General features: G+C 63.7%; 1 protein-coding gene across 1 annotated transcript in view; it reads left to right on the top strand.

The window, feature by feature from the left end:
• LOC104162195 (FERM domain-containing protein 6-like) overlaps positions 1-212 on the top strand; it is a gene marked incomplete at its 5' end in the record, with an annotated part of 5,789 nt that overhangs the window by 709 nt on the left and 4,868 nt on the right. The gene's annotated exons all lie outside the window — the stretch shown is intronic.

Raw genomic sequence — 212 nt, 5'->3', positions numbered from 1 at the left:
CCTTTTGGCCCGCCCGTGGCACAGACAGGCCCCGGCTGGGACCCCCTTCGGCAGGGACAACCCTCCCCGCAGCGAGGGCACGGCACCAGCCTCTGCCGGGTACCCAAACCCCAGTCCGTTTATTACCAGACAGGTAAATATTAACCAGAGAGGAGCGGCGAGGGGCTGCACAGCTGCATGTGTGACGTGTTAGGGGACCCCAAACAGCTGAC

Source organism: Cariama cristata, unplaced genomic scaffold, assembly GCF_000690535.1.
Source record: "Cariama cristata isolate BGI_N322 unplaced genomic scaffold, ASM69053v1 scaffold22695, whole genome shotgun sequence".
Taxonomy (NCBI): Eukaryota; Metazoa; Chordata; class Aves; order Cariamiformes; family Cariamidae; genus Cariama; species Cariama cristata.
The sequence above is the reverse complement of the archived record's forward strand: the minus strand, read 5'-3'. Positions and strand labels throughout refer to the sequence as shown.